The sequence below is a fragment of the Eulemur rufifrons genome, chromosome 19, assembly GCF_041146395.1.
Source record: "Eulemur rufifrons isolate Redbay chromosome 19, OSU_ERuf_1, whole genome shotgun sequence".
In the NCBI taxonomy this organism is placed as follows: domain Eukaryota; kingdom Metazoa; phylum Chordata; class Mammalia; order Primates; family Lemuridae; genus Eulemur; species Eulemur rufifrons.
The window spans coordinates 41255793-41271704 of NC_091001.1; the positions used below are offsets into that span (position 1 = coordinate 41255793).

The following is a 15912-nucleotide window of genomic DNA, read 5'->3' on the forward strand; positions in this document are numbered from 1 at the left end:
AGGAGTCAGGCTGTGGAAGAGTGTGGCTCACATTATCATATTTATTGACTGCCGTGAGTAATCAATAAATATTGCCTGACATTAACAGACTGGTTATGCCTCCTCCCAGTATTATCTTTCGTAAAGCTTATTCATGCTCGTGTGTTGAAGCCTTTCCCGGCGTTTAGAACATAGTACTTATTCAATAAGAAAGTATCGGTATGAATAAATGAATGAATGCAGAAAAACACAAAAAGGTGGTTGGAATACATTCACTGCATTTTGTGCATCTTCTTTCAGAAATACCATTAGCTGGATTTATTCTTTCTCTTCTTTGGATTCTAATTAAGATGTAAACCTCCCAAATGAAGCTTGTATATATGCAAACTGAGTCTCCACACCCCCCGCCCCCAGAGCACAGCATCTCTTTGCACCTGCGTGCCTCTAATGCCCAGCCCTTCTCAGCCTGGGACCATAACGACCATAATGGTACTTCCCATGCATTAAATGTGTATTTCCTACCAGGCATCCTACTGGACACATTGTCTTATTTCATCCTCACAATCCAATGAGATGTATTACTACATTGTTACATCTCTTATTACAGAAGAGAAAAAAGAAGACTCAGAAAAGTGAGTTGGCTCATGGAGGGTTCACAGCTGGCAGCAGCAGAGCCAAGATTCCGGCCGGGTTTGGCATGCTTCAAGGCCGTTTGGCGGCACCACGTTAGGTCTGTGTCCTGGTGCAGAGGGCACATGAGGTAGAAGAGATGTTAGGGAAGAAATCGCGTTTCTGAGCAAAGGGCTGGTATTTCCCTACAAGCCCTTAATGTCTGCCCTCCCCGCCTATTGTCAAGAGATCTGCATCCCACAGAGCCAGTGAGGTGGCTGGGGAGAGGGGGCCGAGGAAGCCTGGCTCCAGACGATGACTGAGCATGGTATTTCTGTGCAGTGATGGGGGTCTTGGAAATCGCAGAGGCTGAAGGCTGGATTCATCTGACAATCCAGTAGCTGGCAGAAGTCGAATGACAGCTTTCCAGCCTGGGCCCACCTGCTCACCTCAGAGGGCCTTCTGCTGCTGGCAGGGTGTATTTTAGTAAAGCTGCGCTCACGTGGTCCCACCAAAGCATGTAAGATATGTTAGCCTCTGCCCCTAAGGTTCTACCACTGAGAATTCCACCCCCACTTTCAGCTTCTTAAATGACTGAAATATCCAAAGGGACAGGGAGGGCAGAGGGTAATGGGCAGGTGACCAAACTTGCACACACAGGCATGCGTTTACTTTTTTATGTTAAAAAAAAAAAAGGCCATTCCTGATTTAAAAATAAAGATTCCGTGGAATTTCAAGCGTTCAGTTAGAATACTACAGGTGTTGGTATATTGCGTTTAGGAGGTAACAAATAGTGAATAGTAACTGTATGCCAGGTGTAAATGCTTTATAAAAATAGGATAATTATATAATATGTGATAACCATTATGCAGGGACAATAGGTATATCCTGAAATATAGGATCACCCTACAGATGAATCAACTCTGTGAATCTTCACAGCAACTCAAAAAAAGAGACAAACATTAAAATCTCCCATTTTAGAGATAAACAAACTGAGGCTCAGAGAACTCACACATGCAAGTAGCGTGGCCAAGCCAGGATTTTACCCCAGAGGTGTCTGACTCAAAAGGACTCATTTTTATCACTGCCTCAGACCACAGACACCTTAGCTGTGTTATAATAAAAAGAAATAAACAAATGAAATTCAAAGTTGTTTCCAGATGGCTGGAAAGCCAGTGATTTGGGACGATTTCATTTGACAGTCTGTTTTACGCTAAAGCTAGAAGATTGAGTTAGATTAATTGGCTTTGGGGGGGTAAGAGAGAGAAAGAGTGTTATTCATTTGCTTTTGGAGTTTCAGGGACTAAATAGAATAATAAGCAGGGTGAGACAAGAAAAATAACTAATAGTTAGATAGAACTGATGATCATATCACTTCACTTCTCAGAACAATATGATGCTAATTTCACACAACCCCAGAAGTTGTATACTTTGAAAACAAAGAGGTTTTTATTAAATGAGTAAATACATAAAATATTGTTGTTTATAATTTTGGAAGAAAATATTCATTTGACCACAAGAAAAAAACTTTTCTCTCATGAGTCAGTTATAACAGTGGAGACCTTCTCTGATTGTATGAGCTTTATTTTTCTATTGACGGGTTAGGCTAGGTCGTATGACCCTCACCCCCAAAATGTCCTGCGCATTTACTGTGTTCTCAGCACTGTTCGAGCACTTTACTCATATTCTCACAGCTCTCTGGGGTGGTTATCCTCATTTTCAGATAAGGAATATATGCACAGAGAGGTGAAGAAAGTTGACAAGGGTCACACAGCTAGTTTGTGACAGAGCTAGGATTTAAGCCCAGTTTAACTCCTGAGTCCATACTTGTATTTCTTAATTTTTTTTTTTTTTTTTTGGAGATGAGGCTTCACTATGTTGCCTAGGCTGGCCTAGACCTCCTGGGCTCGAGTGACCCCCTGCCTTAGCCTCCCATGCAGCCAGGACTGCAGGCCATTGTGCCCACCTAGAGCCCATACTTTTAACCACACTTCTACAGAGCCTCCATTTTGGCTGTGAAACTTCAAAATATTTCCAAAATACTAACTATTAATGTGTCTCTAACTAAGAGAACAACATTTTGGAATTATATGTCACCCTGGGTTTAAAGACTTTCAAAAATATACCTGAATTAATAATTAATGTAATTAAGATCTGTATCTTAGCTTTAAATGTCTGAAGCATATCAGTATTTTTATCTTCCTTTTCAAAATGTCCAAGAAGTAATCATTTTATTGCATTTTGAAGTACATTCGGATTCTCTTGTTTTTTCTAATAATCTGTTACTAATCATACTCAATTGCCTCAGGGTAAGAATCGAGGAGAGAAAACTATATCAGTGCCTTTAAAAGCACTAAACTTAATGTTCAAATTTTGAAGGAAAATACTCAATTAAAACTTGAGTATTTGCATGGTTTTGTTGCTCCCCTAAGGTCCCATGTTGCCTGGGGGACCAATTTTGCAAGCTCTGGCCTGGGGTGATGCTGAGTGAGACCTGAAACCCGGGGTGGACTTCTTCAACATCAGGATGTGGCATGCTCTGTGGACAACTTGATGGGTCAAAAATAAACTTAAACGATGCCATTGAGGACATTACACTTAAAGGAAAAGCGTTCAGAAGGATAGCAGTGGAAATTTCTGTTCTTCTAGGAGTTATAAATGGATGCCTTTGTTGTTTTTTTTTTTAATCCCTTCTGTTTAAACTCCAAACTAGTGCTGCCAGATAAAATACAAGATGGCCTGTTAAATTTGAATTTCAGATAAACAGGAATAATTTTTTAGTATATCACATACAATACCTCGAAATAATTTTTAGTATAAGTATGTCCCATGCAATATTTGGGACATACTTATACTAAAAAATTATTTGTTGTTTACCTGAAATTCAAATTTAATTAGGCATCCTGTATTTTCATTTGCTAATTCTAGCAACCCTACCAAACACCACATAGACTGTAGGTCCAACTGGACTTTAAACTCTTAATTCATAAAAGAATAGAAGATAGGCAGGTGAGAAGTAAGGGAAAGAGAAGAGAAAAGAGAGAAAGTAACATAAGGAGAAAGAGAAAATAAGAATAAATTCTGGCCATCTGCCAAGTAAAACAACTAAATTTTGCAAGAAAGAAATCCTAAAACTGAGGTCATAGGATGGAAAAAGTCTGTTTCACAAACTCTTTCGCCTGAATATTTCCAAAAAAAAAAAAAAAAAGGCATCCTATTAACATCTGAATACCAAAGCTCTTCCAGGAATGGAAAGATTTGGAATGTGAAGATTCTTAGCTTTGGAACTTTGTTAGAATACCACAACTTGTTTATTAATTGCAAGGAGGATATTTTTTCAGTGAGATACTTTGGTAATTTGATGTCAAAGAAAGCTACCTAACTTCAGTTTTTGTTACTGAGAGGCATTTGAAACTTCATGGATAACCTTTTGTCTGTTTGCCTTGTGCTGAAATGCAAAAACCTATCAGATATGTGATATGGAGAGGAATTTACTCTGTTCAGAAATCACACAGTTCTGCCATGAAGCATGAAGATGGCTTTTTTTTAAGTTAAAAATATTAACTGACAGCTTCAAGACCGATTTTTTTTTTTTCTTTAATCTCTAACCAGACAAATTACTATAAGCAAGAATCCTTTTGCCTTCATCCTGGGCAAGCTACGGATGTGACACTGTTCCGTAGGAGATGGCTTTTTAACTGTGGATGGGGAAAAATAACATTTGGAATTTTTAGGATGTTATTACAAGCAAGTTTACTAGTTTTTGACTTGCTAAACCACAGCTGGAGCCAGCCTTCATCAGGGTAAGAATATTTTCATGTTACTATTATATCTTTAGTGTTTCGAGAGTAGGATTATTACATTTTGGGGAATATGGCCTTTGAGGCTTGTACTGTCTGCTGAATATGCAAATGTGAATGTCCTATAAAAGAGAAGAGGAACTGACAGTTTCTGTCTGTGCCATAAACTTAAAGCGTCCAACAGATGATATGTTGTGGCTGCTGGAGCAGGAATTGGATCACACCATCATTTTGGATAAAAGAAAAATTTGTATTTCTTTGAGATGCATTTAAAGGGCTGGGCTTACAGCTTCCCTCAAGGCCAAACAGCTATGTATGAGACTCTCATTTCTGTGGGGTTTGTGCGTGTGTGTGTGTGTGTGTGTGTGTGTGTTGCTTCTGCTTTAAAAAATAAAATAAAATCAGCCTAATTGTGCAAGGAGTTTTCTGACCAAATTAATTATACCTGATAATATTTTTTTCTAATTAGCGAAATAAGAACCATTATTGCTTTTTTAAAATCATCTTTTCCTCCATTCGATATCTTAATTGTTTCTTTTATAAGGTACATTGTGTGGGGAGTTCAGATAAAGAACAATGAGATTATGTATGCTTTCCCTTAAAGAGACTCCAAAAAATTCCAAAGCCAGTCTCTCCAGTAGAGCCAGAGATGGTATCCCCACAAGCCTGGCTGCCTGGGGACATCTCCAGAAAGTCACAGGGAACCATATCAGCCCATCAGCAGCAGCCAGGTTAGAAGCAGTTTCTATTTTGATAGGAGAAATGTCCAAAGGAAATCGCTGGGTGATATAAATAACAGAGGACCAGTTGGTATGGTGAATTCAAGTATCCTATCCAGATAGTTTATTTTTCCAATCCAATCTCCTGACTGTGGTTCATAACCAGAGTGTACATCAGATCACTTGTGGGGTTTTTAAATATATCAGTACCAGTACCTGTGTTCTGGAGAGTGCTGGTCCATCAGAACTGCCCTGTGGTTCTGATACACACCACGGTTGAAAATCATAACTCAGGAGGTCTCACACCTGGTTTAACTGTCTGAATCACTGAAGAGACTTTAAAATGCAGATTCTTGGGCTGCCTCCACCAGAGATTCAGATTCAGTGCAGCTGGATTTGGGCCTAGGAATCTGTATTTTTGCAAGGTTTCCCAACTGATTTTGATGATTAGTCAGATTTGGAAACTACCATTGCCCTAACTGAATCATATTAATTTCAGCAACCCAAAGGTATTTTTATTAAAAAGAAAAATGATCTAGTCAGCTGTGCAATATGTTTGTAGCAGCATCCTAAATTTCCATTTCTTTCCGCCTTAAGCTTTTTCCCAGCTTGATTCATACCTGCTTCACTCCCATCTCAGAGGAAGAAATGCCTGATCCTTTTCTCCTCTGTGCCCTTGACCTCATCCCTTCCTTCCCTCCCCAGGCCCCTCTTTTGTTTCCTTAGTCGCTCTTCCTACCTAGGCTTATATACCATTCCTATATTTTCCCAACCAACACAAAAACAGCCACATCCAGCCAAAGAGAAGAGGAACTGACAGCTCTTCTTTTCACTGGCCGCCTCCAGCTGCAGCTGGTCTCTGTCAGCTGTACCTTGGGGGCCTCCACAGCCTAGTCATCCGTAGGCCGAGCCAGTGGCCCTTTCTCATTCCTTAACTTCCTGACCTCAGCGTGTGACCCCACTGCCCATGCCCTCTTTGGGCCATCTGTCCTTGGCTGCCATCCTACTACATTCTCTTGCTATTCTTACCAGGGTTCAGTCTTTGGTCCATTTCTTTTCTTTTCTTTTTTTTTTTGCCATTGTCCTCATTTTCCTCTCATCCATTCCTAGACTTTAACTCGTCTCTCTGCTCAGATGCCTCCCGAATTAAGATCTCTAACTCTGAGATCTTCCTGAAGTTCTAAGCCAACCCTTCCAGCCACCTCCTGAGACCTCCCCCGCTGTGTTTGCAAAATCTCATTCCTCTCCATTCCCTCCTGTCACCTTCTCGTCTTGTATTGCCTACCCCTGCTAATGACGGCACCCAGACTCAAGACCACGGGCCCTCTCTCCTTCCTGGGCTCCAAAACTCAATGACTTCATATATCCCATCAATGTCCATGTCCATAGCTTCTCCTACATGATTCTGTTCTTTTAAATTTCCACAGCTACTGCTTGGTTGGGTGGGGAACCTGAAGCCTCAAGGCCAAATGTGGCCTCCCAGATCCCCAAGTGTGGGCCCTCAACCAAATCCAAACTTCGCAGAACAAATCCCTTTATTAAAAGGATTTGTTCATAAAGTTTGGATTCAGTCAAAAGGCCGCATTCAAGGATCCAGAAGGCCACATGTGGCCCAAGGCCACAGGTTCCCCACTCCTCTGGACCCTCCACAGAAGCCTCATCTCCCTGCCACCAGTCTCCCCATTCCATCTGTATGATGCTGCCAGGTTAATCTATCTAACGGACAGTTCTGATCATGCCACTTCTCCGCTCCAAAATGTTTGATAACTTTGCACTACCAAAAAGCATGTTCAAATTCCCAGCCTGGTCTTTAGGGTCTTTTGTGATCTGCCTGCGTTTATTCTTCTGGCCTCATGTCCCACTACTTATCCCTGGCCCCTGCACACCCAAAGCACCTGCCAAACTGGTGAGCTTGCTACTCCTCTAACGTGCCCCGGGATTTTTCTTCTATGTGCCTTTGTTCCTACCATCCTTTCTGCTCAGAGTGACCTCTCTTAATTCTCCTGTGAGACAGTCTCTCTTGGTTCTCACGGGAGATCCTCTCCTACCTCCTCTGTGGGAGTGCTGCACAGGCGTCAAGGGCAGGCTCAGCGTCTCCCTCTACCATTATACCAAATATTTTGGGTGCCTGGTTTTGTCCTAGTGTATTTGCTTACAATATGATGAGTCTATTAGTAATAAATACATGGTATGCATATAAAATCTCTACAAAATGTATAAAATGGAAGTAAACTTTCATTACTATCTGAACATTTTAAGATGTGGGTTAGCCAGGTCTGAGCCACAGTGGATGGCTGTGTTCTTATGTTCCTCTCGGAGGATGTGCTGTCTGTGGTACCTGCAGGCCAGGTGCCTGTGCCAGTAGAGGATTACTGGATGCAGAAATGGCTCTGACACCTCAAGGTCACACTTAGAAGTTCAAGGTTCCCAGGACTCACGAATTTTAGACCCAAACTTCTAGAACTCTGTTCTGATCCCAGCTGAGCTGTTGATGATAGTTTTCACAGCTCTCCTCACCTTGATTGATCTCCTGAGGGCTCTATCTCTCTGAAGAACAGGCCTCAACTTTAATTTCCTCTTGCTAGTCACAGTCTTCACCTTCATGAGCAAGGGGAGCTTGCTGGGCCCGGCCACCTGGCATCCAGCCAGCACTAACAGGGTGCCAGGAGTCGAGGTGGCGCATATTAGTATCTGCAGAATACTGCCTGGATATGTGCTGGGTCTCATCCAGCAGGCCCAGCCACTGATTACTAAGCCATGCAAGTCTCCACCATGGCTGCAGCAAGACTAAGACACTTTGTTTCTAGTAGATCTACCCTTAAAGAATGGCTAAAGGAAGTTCTCCACAAGAAAGAAAATAACAGAACAAAGCTGGGACTTTCAGAAACGGAAGCACAACAGGATGAGAAAAAAATGGAAATAAACATACTAGGTTATCCTTTACTGCATGAGTTTCTTTAATCATATTTTATGGTGAAGCAAAAGTCATTCTATCTGATGTGGTCAATGCATGTAGAAGAAATACTTAAGGCTGGCTGCGGTGGCTCACGCCTATAAACCTAGCACTTTGGGAGGCCAAGGTAAGAGGATCGCTTGAGGCCAGAAGTTCGAGATCAGACTGAGCAACATAGTGAGACCCCATCTCTACAAAAAAAAAAATAGAAAAATTAGCAGAGCGCATACCTACAATCCCTGCTACTCGAGAGGCTGAGGTAGGAGAATCACTGGAGCCCAAGAGTTTGTGGTTGCAGTGAGCTATGATGACGCCACTGCACTCCAGCCCAGGCAACAGAGTAAGACCTTACCTCAAAAAAAAAAAAAAAAAAAAAAAAAAAAGAAAGAAAGAAATACTTAAGACAATTGTATTTAAAAATAGAGAGGTTAATGAGCTCTAAATGAAGGTAAGGTTTCCTTACTTCACCCAAAGTGATTAAACATTGATTCCAATAATCTGTGTTATCTATGTATATGGCAATACTTACAACAAATCCTAATAAAATTGTACAAAGTAGTGTATTCAGAAACATTATAAATAAAATGGAACTGAAAAAAATGTTCAGGTAACCTACACGAAGGCAAGAAAAGAAAAAAACGGGAATGAGGAACAAAAGGAAAAAAACAAAGGGTAAATTGGCAGACCTAAATCCTAACATATCGATAATTACTTTTAATGTAATTGGTCGAAATACACCAACTAAAAGAGCTTGGTAGAGTGGATTAAAAAGGGATCAGTTTTTTGACAAATGGTACTATTAATGGGACAATTGGATATTCATAAACAAAAAAATGAACCTCAACCTAAACCTCACATCATATACAAAAATTAACTCAAAATGTATCATGGACTTAAATGTAAAACATAAAACTACAAAACTTCTAAAAGAAAAAATTGTGATAGAATAATGGCCCCCCACAGGTATCCACATCCCAGTTCTCAGAACCTGTGATTGTGTTACCTTGCACGGCAGAAGGAACCTTGCAGAGCCAGTGAGAGATTCGAAGATTCTGTGCTGCTGCTTTGAAGGTGGAGGAAGGGGCCCAGGTCAAGGCCTCCTCTAGACATTGGAAGAAGCAAGGAAATGGATTCTCTCCTAAAGCCCCCAAAATGAATGCAGCCCTGCAACATCTTAGTTTTAGCCCAGTGAGACTAATTTTAGACTTCTCACTTGCAAAATGAGAAATAAGTTTGTGTTGTTTTGAGCCACCAAATGTGTGTAATTTCTTACAGCAGCAAGAGGAAACTAATACAGAAACATGGCAGAAAATCTTCAGGACCTAGAACCAGGCAAAGAGTTCTTAGACTTGCTGCTAAAAGCAAGCTTGATCCATAAAAAGAAAAATTGATAAATTATACCTCACCAAAATGAAAAACTTTTGCTCTGTGAAAGACCTGCTAAGAGGATGCCAAGAGAAATTATGGACTGGGAGAAAATATTTGTAAACCACATATCCCAGAAAGGACTTCTATCTAGAATATAGAAAGAACTCCCAAACCTTAGCATTAAAGAAACAACAATCTGATTATAAAAGTGGACAAAAGACATACGCAGACATTTCACTAAAGCAGATATACAGATGGCAAATAAGCACATGAAAAAATACTGAATATCATCAGCCATTAGAAAAATGCAACTTAAAACAACAATGAGATATCACTACACACCTACTATAATGGCTAAAATAAAGAATGATGATAACACCAAATGCTGGCAAGGATGTTAAGAAATTGGATCACTAATATATTGCTGGTGAAAATGTAAAATGATATAGCCACTCCAGAAAATAGTTTGGCAGCTCCTTTCAGATCTAAAAATGGACCCAGCAGTTGCATTCTTGGGCATATATCCCAGAGAAATGAAAATTTATTTTTCACACAGCAACTTGTACATGAAGATTCCTAGCAGCTTTATTTGTCATAGCCGAAAACTGGAAGCTACCTAAATGTCCGTATCATTGAATACTCAGCAATAAAAAGAATGAACTATTAATGCATACAACAACTTGTATGGATCTCAAGGAATTTATGCTGAATGAACAAAGGCCAATTTCAAAAGAATACATACTACTATTCCATGTATATAGCATCTGTGGAATAACATAATTATAGAGATATAGAACAGATTAGTGGTTACCAGTGGTTAGGGATGAGGGTTAAGAGGTGGCTATATAGGGGTAAGATGAAAGAACCCTGTGTTGATGGTGGTGTTAAATATCTTGATTGTGGTGGATTGTTACATGTAGCTACAGATGCAATAAAACTGCATACAGCTATATGCACACACGTGCGCACACACACACAAATGAATCCATGTATAACTGGTGAAATCTGAATAAGCTCTATGGTTTGCTCTTCAATGTCAATTTCCTGGTTTTAACATTGTATTATAGTTGTGCAAGATGCTAACAGTGACAGAGGCTGGGTGAAGGATGCTCAGGACGTCCCTGAACATGTTGTGGGACCTTCATGTGAACCTATAATTATGTCAAATTTAAAAGTTTTTAAAAATACACTCATCATCCCAGACAGAGAAGCAGCTATTATATTTTTGTGTATTTTCTTCTAGTCTTAATCTATCTAATAAATAAAATATCTGGTGAGACTATTAACAGAATTCTCTAGTGTACCAGAGACTGTGCCAGAGATTTCACGTATTGTGTAGGGAGTCACTAGGTACTAGAGAGATTTGCTTTTCTTTCTGCTTCCTGGGTAGCAATAGGCCCTTGCTCTCTCTGTCTGCCCAACCACACATCCCTTTAGAGCACCATTTGTCATTTGTAGCCTGAGCTAAAAATGCATCAGAGCACATAATGAATGCTAACACTATCCCACACTGCTGCTACCTTGTGTGCACACCTCAACCACACACCCACACATGCACACGTCCTTTCTTTGCATCTAACTCAGTATGCCCTTTGCCAGGCTGTTCTATAGGCCAGCTCGCCTCACCAGCTGCTGTGGCATCCTAAACCCTGTGGAGTCCAGTTTGGTACCCTGGCCCTGGAGATGCTGTCAGTCAGTGTGACATTGTTCCTTTGTCCTCAGTACAGGTATGGAGTGCTCCTGGAAAGATAACAAAGTGAGAAAGCCTTGGGTCTCCTCAATCCCCAAGTGCACAGACTGACTTGCAGTTATTCCACCAAGGTCAGGAGACTTGCTCTGCTGAGACCAAGGCCAGCCCCAGCCAAACTCCCAGCAGACAGATTTTGTCTTTGGGCCTTTCTGTTCCCCCTTCTATGCCTCCTTCTTCTCCCAACAGCCAGCAGTCTGTCCTTCTGCAACACAAGTGCAGATCTGTCTTCTGGACATTGTCCTGGGCTTTGGAGCTTCTCAGCTGCTGACCTTTTATTCTCCCATCCGTGTTCTCTGCCGTGTGTTCTGTTCCCTCAGGGCACTTCCAGGTAAACCAGGTTGTCACACTAATTTGTACTAAGGTTTTAACAACTGATACAAACCAAAGTGTAGGTAGCTTTTAAGAATATAATTTCTGAGTCTCACTTATTCTCCCTGCCTTCGTATCCCTACCATTTATATCTTAACTGAAGGTTTTAATGAATGCCTTAACCTGGAAGGAAAGGAAAGGAAATGTGAATGTAGAGATTTTGAGCACCAATGGGGAGCCAGTAAGAGACGCTTTGAGGCAAGTCACAACTCCTGGGTGGTCCACCATGGACTCGTTCTTATTTCCCCTGTGAGTGGGGCAGATACTGACTAAAACATCCTACGAATGTTATTTGCAAAAGCCACTTTCTTCCATACCAAATAGCAGAAACTCTTCGTAGAAATCCAGTTCCACGAGAAGGGGATGAGACTAAACTCAGGACAGTTCCCGTGTCTGCAGGATGAGGCTGGTTACAATCGTGCTTGTCCCTGTTGTTTCCTATCCAGCAGTGGCCCACAAATACTTTATGGTTCTGAAGAAGGAAGGCATTATGGTGAACCCAAACAGCGTGGCAGAGATCGGCACTACTGTGGGTGAAAGCGCCGGCTCACTGTGGCCACAACCCTGTTTCCTGCTGAGTGTGTGTGTTGAGGAGCTGGGAAAAGAGCCCCCCTGTCAACCGGGAGCAGGAGCTGTGGGAAGACTGTATTGCTGTTGCCCACCTGTGTGGATGCTACCAGCTGAGATTCAGATTTAATTCTTCCAGAAATTATTTTATCCCTAGAAGTTGACTTGATGATTGATGCAGGTTTAGGAAAAGATCATTAACTGCAACAGAAGATGAGAGGCTTGCTCTCCCAGCCTTTAGGAGGCCAGGCCATAGGTCGTCTCACATCAAGATTTTGATGTTGTTGTTAAATGAGCTTTATTTAAGTAAGCTACACGATCCCTCTTCTTATATTTCTGTGTCCTGCTCATGGCTTGGTGTCCCAGCAAATTGAACTGACACAGATAATCAGAAGGCTCTCATCAGAGACCAGCAGACGCCATAGGTGAAGGGTGGGGAGGTAGGAGGCAGCTGGAGAGGCACAGCCTGGAGCACCTGAGCTGAGGTTTCTTTGTAGTCATAGGAAAACCTATGGGGTTGTGAACAGCGGAGTCCATTCGTGAGGGACCTTTATATATTATATAACTAATATCCCAAAATGATTGCATCATTTATTAATAAATGTTTCATCCACAAAAACCACGTGTTTTTAAAAACTCACGTCTGCAGCTTTGTTAGGAACTGGCATTCTAAGTTAGTAAAGGCATTAGAATTTTAAAAATCCCTGTTTACCAAAGTTTGATGTATTTTTGGATAAAGTCATTTTACTTCTCTTTCATTGATACTTTCCTTTTATCATTTTTTCCTGTTTAAATGTAAATATTAACATCAAAAGCATAAAGGTAGAAAAAACTAATCATATTTTTATAGTGTTCAGTATAAACTAAAAATAACATTTTGGTTATACTTATATTTCTTTTGATTAGCTAATACAATAAGAAATTACCACCTGGTTGAAAATATGTTATATGGTTTCTCTAAGGTGCAAAACCAAAATTAAAGCTTATGCCTAAGATGCTCTCACTAGTGCCTGCTAGTGCAAGACCATTAGCACTGTGGAGCAATTTCTCCTTACAGAACAGTGCTAACTCTGATCCATGGGAGCCTTGGAAATTGCTGGGTAAATATGTAAAAGATCAAGTGCTTAAATGGATAAAAATTATTGGCAGCACCTATACTGATATAAAAGTTTTCCACTGTCTCAATATCAAAAGCCGAAGAATGTCAGATTCCCAAAGTGAGTCAAAGTGCTTGGGTTGTTTTGTATAAAAGTAGTTAGCCAGAATCAACACCCTTGGAGTTGAGCTTGAGGTAGAATTTCCAAATCCTCCAAATGTTGCGGTGACAACCCCCAGCACCCCAATTCTGGGCAATCCAAGACATGAGTCATAGGCAGACTCTTGGATAGTCAGCACTCTGCAGACACCAGCTTGGCCCTAACACTCCATCATCAGTGGTGTTGGAAGATATGTAGCTATCCTGTGGGTGGGGGAACGAACTTTAAAAAATACAAATAAGCTGCTAAAAACAGCAGTCCAAAGGCAAGAATGAGAGATGCCTAGATAGAGATTGTTGTTGCGCAGATTAGAGTTTTTAAGCTGGTAAAAGGTTCAGAGATGGTCTAGTTCTTGGAACTTTGGGTTAGGTTCAGGGACTACATAGTGCTTTGCCATAGCCCAATCTAACAGATGGTACACATTTGGAATTATATTTTGAACAGCCTGGTAATACATATAAAGGTTATAAAGGAAAAAGTAATAGACATCATTAGAACACCATAGATGAGACCTTATGATACAAGCAATAGATATATCGGCAGCATGCAAATTCACAAAGTCAGGTATTCGTTTACCACCTCATTCATGTTCATAAAACAGTGTTTTCAATTCTATCATGTTGTCTTAAAAATAGCCTTTGAAGAAGGTAGAGCTGGTGATCCTCATTGTAAAGAGACCACAAGGAAATGAAGGCTGAGTAGTTAACATGAGAGCTACGGCTAGAACTCAGATCCATCTGGCAGAGCTATCAGACCCTAAAAGGTGTTCTCAGAACCTGGGTCCTTACCAGGACTTATTTTCCTCTTGTTCTGATCACAAGGGACTTTCTACAAGAGCAGAAGGCCTTGCCTATTTAAAATAAAGAAGTAGTGTTAACAAGAGTTATACACAGGAACCTAATTCAGTATTTTACAAATCATTCTTCCTTATTACACTTGCTCTGTAGCCCTGAAACTTGCATTGTTTTTCTTTCTCTGTAAAAACTCTGTGCTCTTAAGTTAGGTCTTTGGGTTAGAAGATCTTTTTCAAGGCTCAACCATACACACACAATCTTAACCATAAGCACACACACCGTACTCTCTCACACCCAGGACAGTGACGGGCAGAAGGCCATCTCGTTCCACCTGCAGTGCCACCCAGCTGAGTAGGTGGCAGGACCCCACATGGCATTTAGGATTCCCAAATCTGCAGGAAGCTGATCTAAACTCTTATAAATTATACCCTCACCGGCTCTCTCCTACTTCCTCTAGTCTGTGCTTATCGAAAGCTAGGTGGACTCTTTCCCTAGACTGAAGTCCTTGGGGTGAAAAGAGAAGTTGGGTTGAGAGACTGGATGCCTTCAAAACTTCAAGGCATGGCCAGGGCCTCAGTCCCTCAGAAGAGATGGATGGCGGAAGAGGAGAACAAAGGGAACTGCAAGGCTGGCAGGCTCCTGCCTGTGGCCATTGAGAATCCCATCATTTAGAAAGCACACCCTATGCTCTAAGACTATGGTCCCCAACCCCTGGGGCCACGGACCAGTATTGGTCTGTGGCCTTTTAGGAACTGGGCCGCACAGGAGGAGGTGAGCAGTGGGCAAGCCAGTGAAACTTCGTCTGTATTCATAGCTGCTCCTCATCACTTGGTCACCACATAAGCTATGCTCCCTGCCAGATCAGTATTGGCATTAGATTCACATAGGAGCTTGAACCCTACTGTAAACTGTGCATGCAAGGGATCTAAGGTTGCACGCTCCTTATGAGAATCTAATGCCTGATGAGCTGAGGTGGAGCTGAGGTGGTAATGCTGGTGCTGGGGAGTGGCTGCAAATACAGATTATCATTAGCAGAGAGGTTTGACTGCACCATAAATGTAATGTGCTTGAATCATCTGGAAACCATCCTCCCCAACCCCCTGCCCAATCCATAGAAAAATTGTCTTCCATGAAACCAGTCCCTGGTGCCAAAAAGGTTGGGGACTGCTGCTGTAAGATGAGCAGAGCCTTCATTAGTCTAAGTTCTGGGCTTCCAGAGACCACATGTCTATTATAGAAAGGAGAAAAAGCAAGCAAAACAGTGCAAGTGTAGCCTGATTCTCTTCCCTTTGTAGAAAACCACCTGGGTGCAGATATAACTGTAGTTTGCTGATGCATGCCCTGCATTAGACCTTTTGCAAATATTAAATGCAGTGCAAAGTTTAAATAACAGAAGTGTTAGATGGGCTGACTTAAAATTGCACACTGTTCGGCTGAGATGCAGTGATTTTAGCTCACTGTGTATAAATCACCTGAGCCTTGATGCTGTAACACGCCTTGAAGTTGGTGTGCAGAGTTGGAAGGGAATGGAGCTCGATGTTAATGAAACTTTTTATAGTTCTTCCAAGCAGCAGAGATTTTATGGAATATTATGTCAAACTGACTTCTCAGGTAATTCATTTGAGAATTTTATCTGTACCTCTTACCAAAAAAATAATCAATTTTGTCTGGATGAGCTTGGACAGCTAGCTGCTGTCTGAGGCTGTCAGGCTGTGAGGAGTGAATGTCATTCCTGGGAAAGTGGTGAG

At 41.4% G+C, this 15912-nt stretch overlaps 1 protein-coding gene across 1 annotated transcript in view; it reads left to right on the plus strand.

The window, feature by feature from the left end:
* The window catches only part of AFF3 (ALF transcription elongation factor 3), a 545753-nt gene that overhangs the window by 405851 nt on the left and 123990 nt on the right, over window positions 1–15912 (plus strand). The window lies entirely within an intron of this gene.